Genomic DNA, 23,765 nt, shown 5'->3' with positions numbered 1-23,765 from the left:
AATAATTACAGACCACTGCACAAACAACATCTTGCAACAACAACAAAAACAACCACACAGAAATCACAATAGCGTGATGTATCAAATGAACAAATCCACAAGGGGCCGTGACGAGGATTCGAACCTACGTCCCAGAGGTTCCCAGACATCCCAGATCCCAGAGGATCCCAGACATGTTGACAGTCTGGGATTTGACAGCTGTCAAAAGCTGCCAACAGCTATCAATACCTGGCAAACACATCAGTTGAAAGTCCATCAAAAGGATTGGATAATCTTCATGAGAGAAAAACGTGAAAGTCCGCCATACTTCGTGGGAGACTCTGGAGCAGGTCGTGGTGTAGTGGGTCAAGGCATGTGCTTGGGAGTACCCCCTTGCAACCCTGGTTCGAATCCTTCCCTCCCCTCCCCCCTAACTCACGGCTTCCATGCTGATTGTACTCACTGATACGTCTCGTTAATGGTGAGATGGTTGGTGTGTTTTTTTTGTGTACACAATCAAAACATGGAATCGAGGAACAATTATTGAGACACGATGCTCACGTCATCTTTGATTGTAAAGGAGATGACTTTGATAAGGAGATGACTTTGATAAGGAGATTACTTTGATTGTTAAGGAGATTACTTTGATTTCAGGTTCATTACTGCTGGGAAATCTGTTCAAACAGATTTAAACAGATCTGTTTAAACAGTCCTGGGGAGTAGGGACACCCCTAAGGGGTATATACTCCCTTAAGGGGTATGTATGCCCCCCTAAGGGGTGTAGATTTGCGACCCCGTTAAAAACAACCACTGGGCCTAACCAGGAGCGTACTTACCCAAGCAACGCCCTTAACCTCTATAGGCCGGTGCATGGAAAATGGTCACTATTACGGTGTTTGAATTCCTACTAATCGCATTGCAGACTGTGAATCTTGTATGTCGTTATCATGTCTCACCCTCCTTCTTCTTCTTCAGTGTATGGAGTTGTGTGTGTGTTTGTGCACTCACCTGGATGTTTCTACAGGGTTGAGCGTCGGTTCTTAAGCCCCGCCTTTCCACCATAGGCAGTGACTAACAGAACATAAAAACACAGAAATAGAGGAAACCTCTAGTAGGTTATTGGCATAGGTGATGCAGCTGTTATTTACTGAGTTACGGGGCTCTGTTGAATGTGAAAACTGTAAAAAGACTTTAGACCTCCTGGCGAAGCAGTTACGCAAGCACTTACGAACCTGGGGCCAGATTCACGAAGCAGTTACGCAAGCACTTACGAACCTGGGGCCAGATTCACGAAGCAGTTACGCAAGCACTTACGAACCTGGGGCCAGATTCACGAAGCAGTTACGCAAGCACTTACGAACCTGGGGCCAGATTCACGAAGCAGGTACGCAAGCACTTACGAACCTGGGGCCAGATTCACGAAGCAGTTACGCAAGCACTTACGAACCTGGGGCCAGATTCACGAAGCAGTTACGCAAGCACTTACGAACCTGGGGCCAGATTCACGAAGCAGTTACGCAAGCACTTACGAACCTGGGGCCAGATTCACGAAGCAGTTACGCAAGCACTTACGAACCTGTCCATCTTTTCTCAATCTTTGGCGGCTTTGTTTACAATTATTAAACAGTTAATGAGCTCCGAAGCACCAGGAGGCTGTTTATAACAATAACAACAGTTGATTGGCAAGTTTTCATTCTTGTAAACTGTTTAATAAATGTAACCAAAGCCGTCAAAGATTGAGGAAAGATGTACAAGTTCGTAAGTGCTTGCGTAAGTGCTTTCGTGAATCTGGCCCCTGGCCTATTGTACCACTATGTAATTAGTTCATTGACTGGTGTACTGAACGACATCCTAACAATTTATCCAAAATTTGCTTGTCCAATTTAAAGGATTAAGAACAATTTTATTTATATTACAACTACCCTGCATCAATTATGAATCCATCCTCGCCCTTGTGTGGCAGTGTATAGTAGAAAGTTTTATCTACATATTCGTACATTGAAATGTGTATACTGTCTATATGTAGGTGATTGTAACCATGATATATATATGTGCTTCAGCCTACAGTTTAGACTTATTGTGTATGACCCTCTGTCCTGCGTGACAGAGAATACCAGCATTATCCTCACTTTAATAAGACTTAATTGAAGTCCTCAGATTACGACAAATTGTAATTGATTTTTTTGTCAAGAGAGAAGTTAATAATAATAATTTTGAGGGTGAAGTGTGTGTGTGTGTGTGAAGGGGGGGGGGGGAGGAGTGCGAGCGAGCGAGCGAGCGCACACGCAAATCATAGCAGATTGTGATTGTAACAATCCAGATGAAATTTGGTGGGGGGGAGGGGGGGGGAAGGTGACAGGTCAAGGCCACACAGGTGCCTGAGGTGCCAAATCGGTTCCTCCCCTTGACGGACACTTTCTCTCACCTTCCCCCCCCCCTCCCCCCCTAACCCACCCCTACCGGTCTAACAGCACCAAGCAGTAGATATGAAGCGGAAGCAGGAAGAGGGGGGGGAGGGTGTCTGGGGGGGGGGGATATTGGGGGGGGGAGAGGGGCAGTACCTTGGGCTTGAACACCCGTGTGTGTGAGAGATTCTGCGGTGATTGAAGGTTCTCTCCAATCATCACTAACGCACTCAAATTTCCCACTCCCGCCCCACAATATGCCACACGCCCTCACACGCCCACAGTCACACGCCCACAGCCCTCACGCCCACAGCCCCCACGTCCGCCGCCCATGACTCTGTTCTTGACAACTGCCAGGAAGTTGACATGGCTGGTCATGGCGCTTCACACACACACACACACACACACACACACACACACACACACACACACACACACACACACACACACACACACACACACACACACACACACACACACACACACACACACACACACACACACACACACACACACACACACACACACACACACACACACACACATGGGGCCTCGTAGCCTGGTGGATAGCGCGCAGGACTCGTAATTCTGTGGCGCGGGTTCGATTCCCGCACGAGGCAGAAACAAATGGGCAAAGTTTCTTTCACCCTAAGTGCCCCTGTTACCTAGCAGTAAATAGGTACCTGGGAGTTAGTCAGCTGTCACGGGCTGCTTCCTGGGGTGTGTGTGTGTGGTGTAGAAAAAAAATAGTAGTTAGTAAACAGTTGATTGACAGTTGAGAGGCGGGCCGAAAGAGCAAAGCTCAACCCCCGCAAAACACAACTAGTACACAACTAGAAAACACACACACACACACACACACACACACACACACACACGCACCTGGCTGAGTGCATAGCGCTCGGGGGTCGTAATCCTAAGGGCCCTGGGGTTCGATTCCCGGCCGAGGCGGATACAAATGGGCAGGCTTTCTTTCACCCTGATGCACCTGTTCACCTAGCGGAAAATAGGTAGTTAGCTGCTCCGGGCTGTCTGTCTGTCTGCCTGCCTGCCTGTGCCTGCCTGTCTCTGTCTGTCAGTCTGTGTCTATCTGTCTGCCTGTCTGTGTCTGTCTGTCTGTCTGTCTGCCTGTCTGTCTGTCTGTCTGTCTGTCTGTCATCATAACACATCTGTTATTACCTGACAGCACCGTCACTTCCTGCATGCCCCCCCCCCCAAAAAAAAAAAACACGACTCATCTCCCATTCACTGCAGAAGTCACTGCCTGCCTTTGCTAGCAGTGATAACGAGAATAGTTAAATAAATATCTAATGACCATCCACCCAGACATCTCCAGTACCAGCTATTGGTTCTAAAGAGCCTCTATTTACGGGCTATTCATGCCCGTGCCACCTCTTGGGTGGCTTAATCTTTATCAATCAATCAATCATCTAATGAAAATTCTCACTGAGAATTCTCTCTCACTCGCCTCACAAATTCACCTGAAAGTTGTTGTTGTTATAGATTCAGCTACTCGGAACAAAAGTTCCAAGTAGCACGGGCTATGGCGAGCCCGTAGTGGACTTACCTGGCACAGGAGCGGGGCAAGTAGCACGGGCTATGGCGAGCCCGTAGTGGACTTACCTGGCACAGGAGCGGGGCAAGTAACACGGGCTATGGTGAACCCATAACTTACCTGGCACAGGAGCGGGGCAAGTAGCACGGGCTATGGCGAGCCCGTAGTGGACTTACCTGGCACAGGAGCGGGCTGAAAGTTGTAGCATTGAACGATTATATAGCATTGGGAAGGGGTCAGGATAAGGATTTGGGATGGGACGGGGGTAAAGGAATGGTGCTCCAACTTGTGGACGGTCGGGGATTGAACGCCGACCTGCATGAAGCGAGACTAGTCGCTCTACCGTCCACGTGAAAGTGGTCGAATACATCATGTGTGTCAACTTTGTGAAAGAGAAAACATGCACTCTCTTGAACAGAATATTGTAGAATGTTCCATATTGACTGACTTTCGCCCTCCTAAGAAATGTATATGTTTATCTCTCAGAATGTTTGGTAATATGTTTATTGTTTGTGATGTGTGTCTATGTATGTATTAACACGATGTACTGAACGGGGTGAGAATAGCTTGAGCTACCTCATCCCTTTGTGTGTATTTTACCTCAATAAACTTATTTCAATTTCAATTTCGCCCTCCTGGACTGAGGTATGTTGAATATATATAGTAAATACTATATGAATACTGGAACACTTGATGATATATTGGACTTGTACCCAAGATTGACCAAGTAATGCATTAGTAGGGGAGCCGGTCGGCCGAGCGGACAGCACGCTGGACTTGTGATCCTGTGGTGCTGGGTTCGATCCCAGGCGCCGGCGAGAAACAATGGACAGAGTTTCTTTCACCCTATGCCCCTGTTACCTAGCAGTAAAATAGGTACCTGGGTGTTAGTCAGCTGTCACGGGCTGCTTCCTGGGGGTGGAGGCCTGGTCGAGGACCGGGCCGCGGGGACACTAAAGCCTCGAAATCGTCTCAAGATAACCTCAAGATAAGAAGTTATACAATATATGTGATGTAACTATACCACCTGAGCTTGTAAAAAGCACCTTAATCACCTTCAGTGGTTAAGTGCTTGTATGTGTATACAGGATATGTGGAAGCTGGTGACAATTGCACTTCACCTTTGTAAACATATGTGGAAGCTGGTGACAATTGCACTTCACCTTTGTAAACATATGTGGAAGCTGGTGACAATTGCACTTCACCTTTGTAAACATATGTGGAAGCTGGTGACAATTGCACTTCACCTTTGTAAACATATGTGGAAGCTGGTGACAATTGCACTTCACCTTTGTAAACATATGTGGAAGCTGGTGACAATTGCACTTCACCTTTGTAAACATATGTGGAAGCTGGTGACAATTGCACTTCACCTTTGTAAACATATGTGGAAGCTGGTGACAATTGCACTTCACCTTTGTAAACATATGTGGAAGCTGGTGACAATTGCACTTCACCTTTGTAAACACACATTAATGACACTGTAAAAATAAAAGACACATCTAACACTATTTACGTAAAACAGGCGTAAATCTGTGTACTGTAGACCAGACCACACACTAGAAGGTGAAGGGACGACGACGTTTCGGTCCGTCCTGGACCATTCTCAAGCCAAGACCATCGACTTGAGAATGGTCCAGGACGGACCGAAACGTCGTCGTCGTCCCTTCACCTTCTAGTGTGTGGTCTGGTCAACATCAGCCACGTTATTGTGACTCCTCGCCTGCGTAAAAATCTGTGTATTTATGCATGAAGGTTAGATTGGCCTATTAAAAGCACTACAATCACCTTCTGTGGTTGATTGTTCAATAAATCACTGAACTACGTGTTTAACTCTGACCTCTAGCCTCGTAGTTCCACGACTCGAGGACACAAGAAAATGTACATAATACTGATTAGTTGACCCGAAGACGACGTTTCGGTCCGTCCTGGACCATTCTCAAGTCGATGGTCTTGACTTGAGAATGATCCAGGACGGACCGAAACGTCGTCGTCCCTTCACTTTCTAGTGTGTGGTCTGGTCACAGATTTACACAGATTTATACACAGATTTACGTCTGTTTTACTTCAACAGTGTTCGATGTCTCTTTTTCTCAAGTCAATTGATGCTAATTAGCATTGTAAACATGTGACCACATCTGTGGAAAAAATCAAAAACTGCTTTCAACCAATCGAAGACTCATTCGTTCCTCCTAAATCCCACCTTCCCCATACTCCCTCACCTCTCTTCCCTCACTTCTCTTCCCTCACCTCTCACTTCCACCTTCACAGTCGTGTAGTCAGGTACGACACATGTCTCAGCCAGACGATAAGACCACTACAATGTGTCATAAAAATACTCGTAAATGGAAAGCCGTACCACCCAAGTCCCCCAGCATCCCCCTGTTCTTCCCTTTCACCGCCTCAGTCATAATGGTTCCTTGGTGTAAGGGGGTCCAGGACTAGGTGTAAGGGGGTCTAGGACTAGGTGTAAGGGGGTCTAGGACTAGGTGTAAGGGGTCCAGGACTGGTGTAAGGGGGTCTAGGACTAGGTGTAAGGGGGTCCAGGACTAGGTGTAAGGGGTCCAGGACTAGGTGTAAGGGGTCCAGGACTAGGTGTAAGGGGTCCAGGACTAGGTGTAAGGGGTCCAGGACTAGGTGTAAGGGGTCCAGGACTAGGTGTAAGGGGGTCCAGGACTAGGTGTAAGGGGGTCTAGGACTAGGTGTAAGGGGGTCTAGGACTAGGTGTAAGGGGGGTCCAGGACTAGGTGTAAGGGGGTCTAGGACTAGGTGTAAGGGGGTCTAGGACTAGGTGTAAGGGGGTCCAGGACTAGGTGTAAAGGGGTCTAGGACTTGGTGTAAGGGGTCCAGGACTAGGTGTAAGGGGGTCTAGGACTAGGTGTAAGGGGGTCTAGGACTAGGTGTAAGGGGGTCCAGGACTAGGTGTAAGGGGGTCTAGGACTAGGTGTAAGGGGTCTAGGACTAGGTGTAAGGGGGTCCAGGACTAGGTGTAAGGGGTCCAGGACTAGGTGTAAGGGGTCCAGGACTAGGTGTAAGGGGTCCAGGACTAGGTGTAAGGGGTCCAGGACTAGGTGTAAGGGGGTCCAGGACTAGGTGTAAGGGGTCCAGGACTAGGTGTAAGGGGTCCAGGACTAGGTGTAAGGGGTCCAGGACTAGGTGTAAGGGGTCCAGGACTAGGTGTAAGGGGGTCCAGGACTAGGTGTAAGGGGTCCAGGACTAGGTGTAAGGGGGTCCAGGACTAGGTGTAAAGGGGTCTAGGACTTGGTGTAAGGGGTCCAGGACTAGGTGTAAGGGGGTCTAGGACTAGGTGTAAGGGGGTCTAGGACTAGGTGTAAGGGGGTCCAGGACTAGGTGTAAGGGGGTCTAGGACTAGGTGTAAGGGGTCTAGGACTAGGTGTAAGGGGGTCCAGGACTAGGTGTAAGGGGTCCAGGACTAGGTGTAAGGGGTCCAGGACTAGGTGTAAGGGGTCCAGGACTAGGTGTAAGGGGTCCAGGACTAGGTGTAAGGGGGTCCAGGACTAGGTGTAAGGGGTCCAGGACTAGGTGTAAGGGGTCCAGGACTAGGTGTAAGGGGTCCAGGACTAGGTGTAAGGGGTCCAGGACTAGGTGTAAGGGGTCCAGGACTAGGTGTAAGGGGTCTAGGACTAGGTGTAAGGGGTCTAGGACTAGGTGTAAGGGGGTCCAGGACTAGGTGTAAGAGGTCCAGGACTAGGTGTAAGGGGTCCAGGACTAGGTGTAAGGGGTCCAGGACTAGGTGTAAGGGGTCCAGGACTAGGTGTAAGGGGGTCCAGGACTAGGTGTAAGGGGTCCAGGACTAGGTGTAAGGGGTCCAGGACTAGGTGTAAGGGGTCCAGGACTAGGTGTAAGGGGTCCAGGACTAGGTGTAAGGGGGTCCAGGACTAGGTGTAAGGGGTCCAGGACTAGGTGTAAGGGGTCCAGGACTAGGTGTAAGGGGTCCAGGACTAGGTGTAAGGGGGTCCAGGACTCGCTGCAAAGATCCAAAATTATATAATTCGCTTTGTCAGGGGTCAGGAAGCCTGTGTGTATATAAACGTTAGACTTGTATCCATCCCCCCCCCTGTCAGGGGTCAGGAAGCCTGTGTGTATATAAACGTTAGACTTGTATCCATCCCCCCCCCCCCCCTGAGGATGACATCTCACGACAGTTGCCCCTAACTCTCGGGTACCTATGCTAGGTGAACAGATGCATTAGGTGAAAGACAACGCGGACGTTTCTGTCTATCGAACCACGGATTCCAGATTGCAAGTCGATCACGAAGCCAACTATACTAAGGGACCCCCATAAAAAAAACAGGAAAACTCTCTCTCCGTCTTATCCACTTTAAGAATAGTAAAGTGGATCGAAGAATAGAGCGATGAGGACACGGCAAGAATTGTAAATGTTTCCTTGTTCAGTAATTGGATAGTTGAAAGAATATTCCTTTGTCACAATTACTAGATAATGAGCGAAACTTCCTCTGAATTATGATTTAATAAGATTTAATAAGTCCTATTTAGACTAAACAGATTGAGAGAACCTTTGAGAAAACTATTTAAATAGAGAGAACCCCTTGAGAACTATTTATATAGAGAGAACCCCTTGAGAGAACTATTTATATAGAGAGAACCCCTTGAGAGAACTATTTATATAGAGAGAACCCCTTGAGAACTATTTATATAGAGAGAACCCCTTGAGAACTATTTATATAGAGAGAACCTTTGAGAAAACTATTTAAATAGAGAGAACCCCTTGAGAACTATTTATATAGAGAGAACCCCTTGAGAGAACTATTTAAATAGAGAGAACCCCTTGAGAGAACTATTTAAATAGAGAGAACCCCTTGAGAGAACTATTTAAATAGAGAACCCCTTGAGAACTATTTAAATAGAGAGAACCCCTTGAGAGAACTATTTAAATAGAGAGAACCCCTTGAGAGAACTATTTAAATAGAGAGAACCCCTTGAGAGAACTATTTAAATAGAGAGAACCCTTTGAGAGAACTATTTAAATAGAGAGAACCCTTTGAGAGAACTATTTAAATAGAGAGAACCCCTTGAGAGAACTATTTAAATAGAGAGAACTCCTTCAGAGAACTATTTAAATAGAGAGAACCCCTTGAGAGAACTATTTAGAGGTGTTGCCAAGAACGAGAATGTATAAATACATTACTATACAATAAGAGAACTAAAGCGTATACAGCTTAACTACCAAACAATCAGCTTAATTGCCTACGTTTGGTACACAAACAAGGGGGCTACTGGACGGCAAACTACGAACCTAAATGGGGCACATATTGTTAAGAAGCGGGGGACCAGGAGCTTGAGCTCGTCTCAAACAAGGATGGAGGCGCCTCGGGGGGCCTCACTAGTGTTGCATTGTGCAACCGACACACTCGTGATTTGTACCAGATGGTGTAATAATGCTTCAGATGATCCCTATAACACATTGTTTAATGCCCAGGTGGAGTCGAGCGCCCCACGTGCCCACACCTACACCTACACCCACACACCCACACCTACACGCCCACACCAGCAGCCCACACACCTCAACCCGTTCTCGCACTTTCGTATAGTCAATATTGACTTATTAAATAAGTGCATATGTGACATACTAATTTATTGTGGATATTTTAGTTTACCTTGAAAAGCTTCATAGAAAACACCGACCTTACCTAACCTTCTTAGTATGTTAAGATAAGCATCTTATTGCTTCGTAATTGTAACAATTATTACTTAACCTATTATAGGTATAGGTTAAGTAATAATTGTAATTACGAAGCAATAAGAAGCTTATCTTAACATACTAAGAAGGTTAGGTAAGGTCGGTGTTTTCTATGAAGCTTTTCAAGGTAAACTAAAATATTCACAATAAATTAGTATGTCACATATGCACTTATTTAATAAGTCAATATTGACTGTAAGAAAGTGCGAGAACGGGTTGCACATCTCCACCTCTCCCAGCACTCTGTTCAATGACTACTAACTACCGCCCCCTGGGTAGCAATGCAGCTGAGAGCAGCGGCTGGCCAGCACGAATATTTAATGCACTTTACACACTAAGGGGCTGTTGCACGAAATTCTAGCCAAAGTAGTTGCTGTTGCAGTCAACTGACCAGTTGTGTAGTGAAGAGTTGAAAATTACAGGGAATATTGTACGCAGGGAGCCGGTCGGCCGAGCGGACAGCACGCTGCACTTGTGATCCTGTGGTCCCGGGCGCCGGCGAGAAACAATGGGCAGAGTTTCTTTCATCCTATGCCCCTGTTACCTAGCAGTAAAATAGATACCTGGGTGTTAGTCAGCTGTCACGGGTTGCTTCCTGGGGGTGGAGACCTGGTCGAGGACCGGGCCGCGGGGACACTAAAGCCCCGAAATCATCTCAAGATAACCTCAAGAAGGCTCCTGTCTCCCAACTATAGTGAACAGCACGTTCTCCAGGTCTGCCACTCTGGAAAAAAAAATGCACAACCGTTCAGTTCAATCAGAAATGTATGCCCCTAAGCAGTCCACCAGGCCTTTCCAGGCCTAGAGAAAACGTCAATTTACGGTGCTTCAATTTGTACTAACACGTCATATTTTGGGTGGGTTGGCCAGTACCATCTCATCCTGGTCTACGGCCTCCGACGTGTTTGAAGTCCTTCAGATGTTTCCCGTTGATGAGGTCATCTGTGCTTCGCTCAGCCTTGAAACGATTGGTACCTGCACTACTAAGTCCTGTGCTCTCCTCTTTCAATGGTTTTCGTCCTTGTTAAGTATTTGTAGAACAGTGCGCAGTGATCGAATGCTCCCAGCGCCTTGTTTTGTTCACTTGTGCGTTTTCAGTCGTGCGTACAGGTACACAAATGCTAAAGGAATGACAAATAAGACAAGAGAACTGAAGGAATGAATTGGAGATAGATCCTGGCATGATAGCAATAGTAGAAACATGTTTGCTTCGTGATGTGCGAGTAACAGGTATAATTGGTAGATCTCTGCTACTTTTTTCTCTATCCAATACTACATACGGATATTTCTTTCATCTACCTCCACCACCTTTGGCTTCCATGTCTCTTCTTCAACCTGTGGGTCTATTTCTTGCCAAATGATTCACCATTGGAAGAAGCTTCCTATACTTCGGGTAATGCATCTATCCAGTTTCTTCGACGACAAGATTTACAGTGCAAAAGTTCTTATTAACCATGTCACTACTTTCTTCTTTCTTGATCCCATCGCTTCCTGTTACTTTGTAATCCTTAGGAAATATTTTAATTGATATCATCTCAATTAGTTTTGTTTCTACTATTGCTATCATGCCGGGATCTATCTCCAATTCTTTCCTTCAATTCCCTTGTCTTATTTGTCATTCCTTTAGCATTTGTGTACTTGTACTTTGCGTGGATGTGTGCGTATTTATGCGTACATGAGAATGTGCAAGCATTTTTGTGTAGATAACTGTTTGCAAGCATGTTTGTACCCATACATGTACGCTTGCTCGTGCATGCATCAGCATGAGCTTGGGCATGCAAATGCATGCATGAGAGGACTGCCAGACATGCATGAGAGGCATCGGTGACATGCATAACTAAAGATAGCAGACTGCGTGTGTGTGTGTGCATGTGAGCAGATCGCGTGCGTTTTTGAGTGCGTGGGCGGTGAATCTGCCGCAGGGAAGATAACTTAACTACCCTTCCAGATAAGGTCAAGATGACCTTAACCACCACTTCCACCCCGTCTCAACCACTGTGGTTGCTTCGAGTGATAAAGATTAAGCCAGCCAAGAGGTGGCACGGGCATGAATAGCCCGTAAGTGGTGGCTTCCTTGCATCACTGTGGATATAGTTCCCGCCGTGTGGGGTAAACAGTCTTGCTGACCTGCATAGCTGTCAGGGTTTACACCCGAGACATGTGTGGGATTACTGAGGTAAATATTGATGTTCTGGGAAGCGAAGACCACCCCAACACATGTGAAACATACCTGGCCTCCTCTCCCACACACATACACACACACCTGACCTAGCTTTACAGTGACGTAGAGCCTTATACTGACAGAGCGTGAGACTGACATAGAGCTTGCCACTAGCAACATACCACAAAAGGGAGGTCGAGGCAGGTGTGGCAGACGCTGCCAGCTTTAACCAACACCCACACACCTGGAATTATTGCATTAATAACAGTGTCGCCCACCGACCAGGCAGCACGCCCACGCCCTCAAGCACGCCCGTGGCCTCCCCTCCCCGGGGCGCTGCGGGTCTTGGAGGTCAAGCTCGAGCTCCTACTCGAAAGGTCTTGACTCGAGAACACGAGGTTGACCTCAGAACTTCACACGCGCGATATCGTTAGGGGTGTGTGAGGGGTAGAGGGGATGAATAGAGCCACTATGAGAGCATAGAGCCACTATAGGAGCATAGAGCCACTATAGGAGCATAGAGCCACTATAGGAGCATAGAGCCACTATAGGAGCATAGAGCCACTATAGGAGCATAGAGCCACTATAGGAGAAAGATTCTATTTCGTGTTGCAGACGAGGCAGCAGCTGTTCTTGCATAGAGGTTACCTCATTACAAAAACAGGTCAAGCACAATATTTTGATATGTACTATGACGTTTTAGACTCATGCTGTGTGTGGTGGTACATATGTACCCATATATATACTCTGCATACTTTTTTTTTTTGGGGGGGGGGGAGTAAAGAGGAAGGAGAGGCATAGGTGAAGGGAAGTTTAGAAGTGGGAACTACAGTGAGAGGTATGAAAGCTGGCGGGCTGTCCGCCTTGCTGACACCATGTGTGGGTGTTGGCAGCTAAGCTGGCTCGCTCTCTCTCTCTCTCTCTCTCTCTCTCTCTCTCTCTCTCTCTCTCTCTCTCTCTCTCTCTCTCTCTCTCTCTCTCTCTCTCTCTCTCTCTCTCTCATGTCAGCGGAGCTGTGAGTGTGTGTGAGAGGTTCTTCACCCATCCTGTGAGTGGGTGTGTCCGAGGTGTGGCAGAGCGGAGGTGATTGGGCACCCCACAGGATAGGTGCCCGCCGGCAAAAGGTATAACCCGTCGACCCGTCGACCAGTCAACCCGTCGACCCGTCAACCCGTCGACCCGTCAACCCAGGCAACACATCGCTAACATATCTATCAACATATCATTCCGAATGAAAAGCATTTTAGACATTTCTTGAACAAAAACACACCAGAATGAAAATAAAATAAATATTTCACCTACCCTTGTTGTGGACGGTAGAGGGTTGGGCGGAGTTGAAGGGGGGGGGGAAGAGGGGGGAGAGGGGGTGGATGAAGGGGGGGGGTTGAAGGGGGGGGGCATTGCCCAATAAGGTCACTACCTTTATCAGCCAGTAGACACCAGGCTTACCTGGCTCAGGGCTCCTATACAGATAGAAGACTACCTATCTGTTCTAGGTGACTAGTACACTAGGAGTGAGAGGATAGTACTCACCTAGAAAGAGAGGGGGATAGGCTCCTAGTCCACCTCAGGTACCGATTCCTGTATAAACCGGGGGAAGAAAAGTGTATATTAATATACATTTATTATATATTATGTACCCTTTACCCCCAACTTTGCATGGTGAATAATATAGGGTAGGTGACCAACATGGGTCGGGTTTTGGTCGGCCCCATTTCACCTTCTTTAAGAGAAGTCTGCTCCCACTGTGACCCCCCACGACTGTCATGCTGTGTATAAAACCTCACGAATGATTTGTTTTTGAGGGAAGGCAGCCAGAGGGGAGTATGAGGTTATAGGGGAGAATTTACAACCCCCCTGACATCAATGGGTAATGGAGAAGTAGAGCAACATATTCCCAAAGAGCTGAGGTATTCATCTGAGTTAAGACTCAACACGGACTCATCCCCGCGGGGTAAACACATCATCAAGGCAGACTCACGCCTCTGGTGTGTGTGTGTGTGTGTGTGTGTGTTTACTAGTTGTGTTTTTACGGGGGTTGAGCTTTGCTCTTTCGGCCCGCCTCTCAACTGTCAATCAACTGTTTACTAACTACTTTTTTTTTTTTTCTCCACACCACACACACACACACCCAGGAAGCAGCCCGTGACAGCTGACTAACTCCCAGGTACCTATTTACTGCTAGGTAACAGGGGCATTCAGGGTGAAAGAAACTTTGCCCATTTGTTTCTGCCTCGTGCGGGAATCGAACCCGCGCCACAGAATTACGAATCCTGCGCGCTATCCACCAGGCTACGAGGCCCCCTAATGTGTGTGTGTGTGTGTGTGTGTGTGTGTGTGTGTGTGTGTGTGTGTGTGTGTGTGTGTGTGTGTGTGTGTGTGTGTGTGTGTGTGTGTGTGAGAGAGCATCGTCACGGTGGCTCAGCAGACTGTAGCTGCCCTCGTCAGCATGATGACTGAACACCTTCCGTGCTGGGGACCGCTAAAACACCTGCAGCTCGCCTCAGACAACACCCGCAGCAGCTGGGCGTCTCTCTACAAAGACATGTATTAATTATTCTCAAGAGATATGTGTTTAACATGGAAACAATGGACAGTGAGAGAGAGAGAGACAGGTGCTACAATCTCTTAGTCCTCTGAGCTGTGGACGGAAGTGCTGTCTGTCTGTCTGTCTGACTGTCTGTCTGGCCGTCTGTCTGACTGTCTGTCTGGCCGTGACTAAACTAAGGGAGGACGAAGCACAGACCGCCCCCTTTGGAACACTGGACAGTTTCATCCCCTTATGTGTCGACACTGCCAGGTTCGACCCCCACAAAACCACTTGTTACCAAAATCCTTCACGAATCCGGAAGTGCTTAGGTTAATTACCGCGTTTCTAAGCCTGCGGGTGAAAAGAGTGGGGGGGAGAGGGGGGAGTGATTAAGAAAGTATATGTTTACTGTGGGGGGGGGGAGGGGTTCTTGGGTAGGGGGGGGGAGAGATCCGGCGGTGCGCGGGTCTCCTTTGTCCTCTCTCCACCATCTAGTCCACTACGGGATCACCATAGCCCGTGCTACTTGCCCCGCTCCTGTGCCAGGTAAGTCCACTACGGGATCACCATAGCCCGTGCTACTTGGAACTTTTTGTAGCCTTTTCTATAAGTATTAACCGAAGATTTTTTCCCAGCGGGGAAGGAAGCGTGTCCAGATGTCTCGTCCTGCGCGGGAGTCGAACCCTGGTTCATTGGGTTGTGAGCTGACTGGTGTACAGGTTCACTGAGCGCCAGTGAACCTGTGCATCAGTTGATTTAAAGGTGGAGAGGCAGGGCCCAAGAGATAAGAACATAAGAACAAAGGCAACTGCAGAAGGCCTATTGGCCCATACGAGGCAGCTCCTATTTATAACCACCCAATCCCACTCAACGTTGCTGCAAATAGTATATATTTGCAATTATAGATTCGAGATTATAGATTAACCAGATGTGGTTAATCTTAGCAAGTACAGATAGGGGAACACAGGTAGGGGAGCACAGTGATTCACCACTGGACCTAGGCAGCCTTGGAGGCGGTATTACCACTGATGGTGTAGCTTAAGGCCCTCGCTCTGGACAATGGTGGTAGTGGTGGTGCTGGTAGGGGTGGTGGTGGCATCAGGTCTGCTACACCTTTCTTGGGACCCCACCACACCCCCCTACAACCATACAACCCCAGCACCCTCACCCTCGCTCTGGACAATGGTGGTAGTGGTGGTGGTGGTGGCATCAGGTCTGCTACACCTTTCTTGGGACCCCACCACACCCCCCTACAACCATACAACCCCAGCACCCTCACCGCACAAGCTACGAACACTAGAAGATAGAGAAGATCCCAGATGAGACATGCTCTTGGCGTATAAAATACTGGTAGTCACGTCTGGCCCGAAGCTAGGCTTGGGGGCCTAGGCTTCCCCGTATTGTGGTGTATTTGTAGAATTCTCAGAAATGATTCCAGGCAAAGGTCGGTAATTATGAGACAGCACTAAGGCAGTACAACTATATAACACTTAGAAGGAATATGAGGACACATTGATACAAAACACCTATACCCAAACACCTGCCACCACCACCACCACCTCTCACATGCATAAAACATCTGCAAGTAACCTCAGACACCCGTAAATCACCTGCTACCACCCCCACCCACTTCACCGTTACGTAAATATCTGCAACTTTCATAACAGTTTTTAAATGGTCCCTCCAGAGGGCTCTGCTAGAGAAACAAGGCACAGTTTGTCAACACGGACAAGGGACTATATATGTAAGAACCAAGGTGGTTAGGTTTTTTGTAACTCTATTATGTTTAGATCTAGACTTTGCTTCAGAACAGTTATACAAAAAGTTAATTATTTAGGTATCACACATAATTACGTACCTACGGCTAGTTATATGTATTTACTGACATGTATTCTTTAGTAACATAACCATGTTATAGGCTACCTAAGGCCTATATATATATATATATATATATATATATATATTAGTATATTTTGGTAGCAGTCTTTCCTGTAGACATATTTTATTAAATATGACCGAAAAAGTAAGATTAATAATTCTAACACGAATTTTCTCAATCTTTCGTACATTATGCTTCACTGTTGGAGGTAAATCAAAAATCACTTCTCCAAAATTCATTTTTATTTCTAGTCTGACGCGACACGGGCGCGTTTCGTAAAACTTATTACATTTTCAAAGACTTCACAAATACACAACTGATTAGAACTTGCGTTTCCCTGATTTTATATCTACATTTGAGTGAGGTGGGAAGGGTGATGTGGCATTACATTTGAGTAAGGTGGGAAGGATGATGTGGCATTAGAGGATATTAATAGGGTATTAAAAGTATCAACACAAGACAGAACACGAAACAATGGATATTGAATAGAAGTGTTTGTAGAAAGCCTATTGGTCCATATTTCTTGATGCTTCTATATTGGAGCGGAGTCTTGAGGTGGGTAGAATATAGTTGTGCAATAATTGGCTGTTGATTGCTGGTGTTGACTTCTTGATGTGTAGTGCCTCGCAAACGTCGAGCCGCCTGCTATCGCTGTATCTATCGATGATTTCTGTGTTGTTTACTAGGATTTCTCTGGCGATGGTTTGGTTATGGGAAGAGATTATATGTTCCTTAATGGAGCCCTGTTGTTTATGCATCGTTAAACGCCTAGAAAGAGATGTTGTTGTCTTGCCTATATACTGGGTTTTTTGGAGCTTACAGTCCCCAAGTGGGCATTTGAAGGCATAGACGACGTTAGTCTCTTTTAAAGCATTCTGTTTCGTGTCTGGAGAGTTTCTCATGAGTAGGCTGGCCGTTTTTCTGGTTTTATAGTAAATCGTCAGTTGTATCCTCTGATTTTTGTCTGTAGGGATAACGTTTCTATTAACAATATCTTTCAGGACCCTTTCCTCTGTTTTATGAGCTGTGGAAAAGAAGTTCCTGTAAAATAGTCTAATAGGGGGTATAGGTGTTGTGTTAGTTGTCTCTTCGGAGGTTGCATGGCTTTTCACTTTCCTTCTTATGATGTCTTCGATGAAACCATTGGAGAAGCCGTTATTGACTAGAACCTGCCTTACCCTACAGAGTTCTTCGTCGACTTGCTTCCATTCTGAGCTGTGGCTGAGAGCACGGTCGACGTATGCGTTAACAACACTCCTCTTGTACCTGTCAGGGCAGTCGCTGTTGGCATTTAGGCACATTCCTATGTTTGTTTCCTTTGTGTAGACTGCAGTGTGGAAACCTCCGCCCTTTTCCATGACTGTTACATCTAGAAAAGGCAGCTTCCCATCCTTTTCCGTCTCGTAAGTGAAACGCAGCACGGAACTCTGCTCAAATGCCTCTTTCAGCTCCTGCAGATGTCTGACATCAGGTACCTGTGTAAAAATGTCGTCAACATACCTGCAGTATATGGCCGGTTTCAAGTTCATGTCGACTAAGACTTTTTGCTCGATGGTACCCATGTAGAAGTTTGCAAACAGGACACCTAGGGGAGAACCCATAGCGACCCCATCTACTGTCCGAGAAACAAATCCCATTGTCATATTTGCATTTATTTGCAATAGCCATTTGCAGACTTGGCTACAGGTGATGCTGGGAGGTAATGGACCCAATAGTTTATGAATGTCATTAATTTTGTTTCATAAATGTCATGAAAGTTAATGAAACTATCAAACAAAAGGCTCCGCTCTTACATTAGTTAAGAACATAAGAATGAAGGTAAATGTTGAAGGCCTATTGGCCCATACAACCCAGATCCTTTTTATAACAAACCATATGGTCAGCAGGAGGAAGAAGCTAAGGGGAGAACTTACCGTTAAATAATTCTTCCATATATTCTAACCTGTTTCTCGTATATATATATATATGGTATATATATATATATATATATATATATATATATATATATATATATATATATATATATATATATATATATATATATATATATATATACCATCTATTAACAAAATTGATCGAAATCCGATTCTGATTGACAATATTCAATAAAATAATATGGTATACCTGAGCCTATCAACCCGACTCGCGCCAGTTTCCCGCGCAAATGTTTATTTACTGCAACAGCTGACATTTTCCCGCCTTAGCTGACCCGCCCTGCCCACGTTGCCACGTCTACCTCACGCTCCCTCCAACACGGACGTAACCCTCGCAACACTGTGCAGAGGACCTTTATCCTTGGGATAAGACGGAATAAAGGTAAGTATTAAAATGAATATTGGATGTGCAAGAGTATTGTTCTTCCATTTATCGGGAATAAAAGCGCGGCCTTGGCTTACTTTACCTTGCTTTTTTAAGGCTTTGCTGGAGGGTTGCCGGTTGGAAATTGTTAAGGCTCACGCTGGGATGATATTTCTTGATGGTTTAGCATTTATTTGTATTCATGGTGAGGTAATATCAGTTCTGGGTAAGAATAATCATGTTTGGCGCGGGAGGAAATGTTACTTTACTCCGTGGAAAGTTGAATGTGCTCACGGGATAATAATGAGTCTATTGCCTATAATAATTACATCCGAAAGTCATTCTTACTAGTAGGAAAAGATTGTTTGTGTGTGGTAGGGATTAATGTTCGTGTGAAAATTGATGTTACGGAGGAATATTACGAATTTGTGGAAAAATTCATTCTGGCGGGAAATTTTCGTATTTTGTTTTTAAATTCGTGTGAAACCGTTATCTTTTTAGGCGGGGAAACGTACATAACGGAAGGAAAATTAACGTTATTGACAGAAAAAATTTACCTTTCCTGAAACCCTCCCACAACCAAACCAAAATAAATGACCCAAGTACCCACCAAACACACACCGAAACTACGACGTTGGTACAACGTTCGAACAAGTGTTAACACCACCTAACCAGTTATAACAACCAATATAGCAAGTTGTAACAACGTTCTAATACGTCATAAACACGTTAAGCCAAGATGTAACAACTTTATTACAAGTTGTAACAAGCGGAAAATAGCCAGAGATACGGTTTGTGTTTCCAGGGTAGGAGGCCACGAAGATCATTAGCAACACTGTACACACTATACACAACACTGCGTCATTACTACTTTACTAACACTACTACGGTAGTAATGACCATTGGGCCACACTATATACTGCCATAGCCACACACAAACATTAACCAGGATAACTAACCGCACACAATAATTACCAAGTGATGCCAGCGGTGTAATAGTGACGACCTTTGCAACGCTGCAAATGAGACAATGGGAAGACGCGGGCGCCCGCCAGAGGCCGCCACGTGGCCTATGACGTCACCAGAATGGGGTAGGCATAGGGTGAGAGGGGTAGATAGGGTAGGGGGTTGCCAACATTAGGGGTAGAGGGGAGTTGCGAGGCGGGACCAAAGAGCTAAGGCTCAACCCCACTCGCAAACACAACTAGGTGAGTACAACTTGGTGAGTACTTTAAGGGCCCTGTCAAGGAGCACCAACCACTTCGAGGGCCCTCTGTCAAGGATCACCAACCACTTCGAGGGCCCCCTGTCAAGGATCACCAACCACTTCGATGGCCCCCTCTCAAGGAACACCAACCATTTCAAGGGCCCCTGTCAAGGACCACCAACCACTTCGAGGGCCCCTGTCAAGGAACACCAACCACTTCGAGGGCCCCTGTCAAGGATCACCAACCACTTCGAGGGCCCCTGTCAAGGAACACCAACCACTTCGAGGGCCCCAGTCAAGGATCACCAACCACTTCGAGGCCCCCTGTCAAGGACCACCAACCACTTCGAGGCCCCCTGTCAAGGAGCACCAACCACTTCGAGGGCTCCTGTCAAGGACCACCAACCACTTCAGGGGCACCTGTCAAGGACCACCAACCACTTCGAGGGCCCCACTGTCAAGGAGCACCAATCACTTCAAGGGCCCCTGTCAAGGACCACCAACCACTTCGAGGGCACCTGTCAAGAACATCAAGCCTCCTTCAAGATGTAGTTGATGATTTGGTCGAGAGTAACGACCTAAGTGTAGTTACAGGATGAGAGCTACGCTCGTGGTGTCCCGTCTTCCCAGCACTCTTTGTCGTACAAGGTTCTGACCCCACAGAGGGTGAGGCCAAGGGTGTGGGTTAAGGTGTGTGAGGGTGTGGCCAACAGTGTGACTGCCGGATATGGCCACACCTGCTCCCCTGGAGCCACAAGGCCAAACAACTCACAATTCCTAACAAATAATATAAGAATTAACAAAAACTCGTGAATTAAAAAACATGAACAAGGAAAAAGCAAGACACTCAAAATTTCTTTAATAGCTAAGCTAGGCTGGGGGGGGGGGAGGTACAGAGAGAGAGAGAGAGAGAGAGAGAGAGAGAGAGAGAGAGAGAGAGAGAGAGAGAGAGAGAGAGAGAGAGAGAGAGAGAGAGAGAGAGAGAGAGAGAGAGAGAGAGAGAGAGAGAGAGAGAGAGAGAGAGAGAGAGGCACGCAGACAGACAGACATACACTATCAGAGTAATTAACAAATGGAATGCATTAGGCAGTGATGTGGTGGAGGCTGACTCCATACACAGCTTCAAATGTAGATATGATAGAGCCCAGTAGCCTCAGGAACCTGTACGCCAGTTGATTGACGGTTGAGAGGCGGGACCAAAGAGCCAGAGCTCAACCCCCGCAAGCACAACTAGCTGAGTACACACAGGGAGGGGGGCGGGGAAGGTGGGTTTCAGCGATGCTCAGGACTAATAAAAGACATGTTGTCTGAACGTGACTCTTCCTCCTCCGCCCTCTTAACCTACATCCTTGGAGACGAGCAGGAGGATGAGTTGGAGGAGGACAAGGAGGAGTAGGAGGAGAAGGGAGGGAAAAACCACGGCCAGGGGCCAGATTCACGAACCAGCTACGCCAGCACTTACGAACCTGTCCATCTTTTCTCAATCTTTGGCGGCTTTGTTTCCAATTATTAAACAGTTAATGAGCTCCGAAGCACCAGGAGGCTGTTTATAACAATAACAACAGTTGATTGGCAAGTTTTCATGCTTGTAAACTGTTTAATAAATGTAACCAAAGCCGTCAAAGATTGAGGAAAGATGTACACGTTCGTAAGCACTTGCGTAACTGCTTTCGTGAATCTGGCTCCAGATAGACTAGGCTACACCTTAAGGCCTCATAAGCAATTTAAAAGTGCCTCTAAAAACCTAATTAAGATACTTACCAACATCCAACATCTACAAATTAGACTCAATTATAAAAAAAACAGATTATTTACCCGCTTGTTGGACTTTGATATAATTGTTTAAATATCAGTTATTATTAGGTTTCATTACACAGGTGTTTGTTGACGTTAGGTTGTGTCAGGTGTTGGCAGCTCAGTTGTTACACAGTAGAGGCTAAATAGGCCCTCTACAGCTTCCTATAGCTTAAGGCCTCTACAGCTTCCTATAGCCTAGGGTCTCTACAGCTTCCTATAGCTTAAAGCCTCTACAGCTTCCTATAGCCTAGGGTCTCTACAGCTTCCTATAGCTTAAGGCCTCTACAGCTTCCTATAGCCTAGGGTCTATAGCTTTTTTTTTTTTTTTTTTTTTTTTTTGAGATATATACAAGAGTTGTTACATTCTTGTACAGCCACTAGTACGCGTAGCGTTTCGGGCAAGTCCTTAATCCTATGGTCCCTGGAATACGATCCCCTGCCGCGAAGAATCGTTTTTTCATCCAAGTACACATTTTACTGTTGCGTTAAACAGAGGCTACAGTTAAGGAATTGCGCCCAGTAAATCCTCCCCGGCCAGGATACGAACCCATGACATAGCGCTCGCGGAACGCCAGGCGAGTGTCTTACCACTACACCACGGAGACTGTTAAGCTTAAGGCCTCTACAGCTTCCTATAGCCTAGGGTCTCTACAGCTTCCTATAGCCTAGGGTCTCTACAGCTTCCTATAGCTTAGAGCTTCTACAGCTTCTTACAACTTAGAATTTTTATACAGGACTTGTATAAAATCCTGGTTTCTGGTCTTCAGCTCTTTATCTCTCCTCTTTCTCTGTCTCTTATTCTTTCTCCTCTAATACAGACTATCTGCAAGGGCTCTGAGAGCATCTTCAGCGTGGCAGTTCCAGCATCATAGTACAGACATTAAGTGCCTAAGCAGACAATTACACCCACAAGTTATTGTGGGAGGATTGATACAAAAACGCGCACTCGGCTCGCCTTCAGGGATGCCTCCTACACGAACGTAAACAAAGGCCACCACGCGCAGGACCTCCGGGGCCCACTGGCGGGAAATTTAATTGCGCGCAAAAACTTAGCCACAATAACGCACAAATATTAGCAAAAAGGGAATCAAAAAACACAGGAAAGCCCCTGTGTCGACGCCGTGTGAGACAAAGCCATAGAAAGCCACTAAGCGGTGTGTTATATGACAAAAGCGGACCATCTGTGTCTCCACAATGGAGGCAGAACTCCATCTCTCCCAAAACAGTTGAAACGCAAACACAAGAAACTGGATAAAGCGGGAATTTCCAGGAAATTGTGATGACTAAGGCGGCGGAGAAACTGAGAACCATTGAGGCAGATCCTTGGGGGAGGGTGTTCCACCCGGAAGAAAAATTTTCACTTTCCTTTAAAACTTCCGCCTCCAGTTTCCGGAGTTCGAGGTCCACCTCGCGAAGCAGAAATGTTGCAACTTATCTTGAGGTTATCTTGAGATGATTTCGGGGCTTAGTGTCCCCGCGGTCCGGTCCTCGACCAGGCCTCCACCCCCAGGAAGCAGCCCGTGACAGCTGGCTAACACCCAGGTGCCTATTTACTGCTAGGTAACAGGGGCATCAAGCTGAAAGGAACTCTGCCCATTGTTTCTTGCCGGTGCCCGGGATCGAACCCGGGACCACAGGATCACGCGTCTAGTGTTCTATCCGCTCAGCCACCGGCTTTACCCAACTGTAAAAATTGGAATAATTAACACAAATATGAAATATGAGTCAAAATATCGTCTTCAAGTTGACCAGACCACACACTAGAAGGTGAAGGGACGACGACGTTTCGACACAATCGACTGAGAACGGTCCAGGACGGACCGAAACGTCGTCGTCCCTTCACCTTCTAGTGTGTGGTCTGGTCAACATACTTTAGCCACGTTATTGTGACTCATCGCCTGCATATCGTCTTCAAAGCTAACTTGCACCACAGGCGGGAAGCTGTGTGCCCTACAGCTGCCCAACTCTACATGAATGACAGATAAATTGCCCCTCCCCTAAAATGCCCACAACTTAAGGCTCTTCCTACAGGCAGTCAATATCATGCAGCAAAAGACAGATGCTGTTTTAGTACTAATATCACTAACAACAAGTACTGAGAGGAGCAGAGTACCACTATAGTACACATAATAATAATAAAAATAATAATAATTCAAAGACATGTGGGAGAATGCTTTCACTAACTCAGGAAGAACCCCTCCCACCTCCACCCGACCTCCCCCACACTTCCAA

The 23,765-nt window shown here is 46.5% G+C and overlaps 1 protein-coding gene across 1 annotated transcript in view; it reads right to left on the bottom strand.

The window, feature by feature from the left end:
- The window catches only part of LOC123746288 (cylicin-2), a 79,785-nt gene that overhangs the window by 12,694 nt on the left and 43,326 nt on the right, over positions 1-23,765 (bottom strand). Inside the window, exon 2 of the mRNA XM_045727668.2 lies at positions 13,356-13,403. The gene's annotated coding sequence lies outside the window, so the exon portion shown is untranslated. The remainder of the gene's footprint in view (positions 1-13,355; positions 13,404-23,765) is intronic.

This window comes from Procambarus clarkii, chromosome 80, assembly GCF_040958095.1.
Source record: "Procambarus clarkii isolate CNS0578487 chromosome 80, FALCON_Pclarkii_2.0, whole genome shotgun sequence".
NCBI classification, from domain to species: domain Eukaryota; kingdom Metazoa; phylum Arthropoda; class Malacostraca; order Decapoda; family Cambaridae; genus Procambarus; species Procambarus clarkii.
The sequence above is the reverse complement of the archived record's forward strand: the minus strand, read 5'-3'. Positions and strand labels throughout refer to the sequence as shown.